Source organism: Alligator sinensis, unplaced genomic scaffold, assembly GCF_000455745.1.
Source record: "Alligator sinensis unplaced genomic scaffold, ASM45574v1 scaffold739_1, whole genome shotgun sequence".
NCBI classification, from domain to species: domain Eukaryota; kingdom Metazoa; phylum Chordata; order Crocodylia; family Alligatoridae; genus Alligator; species Alligator sinensis.
In genome coordinates, this window is record NW_005843150.1 from 79,365 (window position 1) to 80,006 (window position 642).

Below are 642 nucleotides of genomic sequence, written 5' to 3' on the forward strand. Positions count from 1 at the left end.
TCTGGTAAGCAACCCTTTTAACATTTTTTAAATAAATGACTATTATTTTTTTCATGTGATGCCTTTACAGTGGCTACTTTATGTACAAGGTGGGAACCTAATCCTGAAAACAAACAAAAAATACTTACAAATATGTAATCCTCACAGGGTTACTCATATACATTATATCCCACATTTGTATTTGCAGAAATAGTGGTTATATCTAGATTTATTACAGGGTGAAATCTTGGCTCAGTTGAAAGGAACTGTAAAACCTGTACTGATTTCAATAGGCCAGGATTTCACCCAAGCAAATCATCTACACATCAGGTTTCTAAATACCCACCTACCCACCTAACTCCTGTCACTCGAGATTTAGCTTTGGTATAGTTTATTACACATTTATTCTCTGCAAGACATTCTTAGCACAGTTAATAGTTTATTACCAATGGCCATTTCCATATTTTTTTCTCTTTCAAAATACAAAAAAGTGCTTAAATACTGACAATAAATGGAAGAAAAAACCCAAACCAAAACCTAAATTCTACTTCCTCTGCAATAAATGTTCTGAAAAACAAATATTAGTAAAATACATAGAAATAACTGAAAAAGTTACAAATCAACACTGAACAAATAACATTTCAATAGATTTAAAATCCTGCT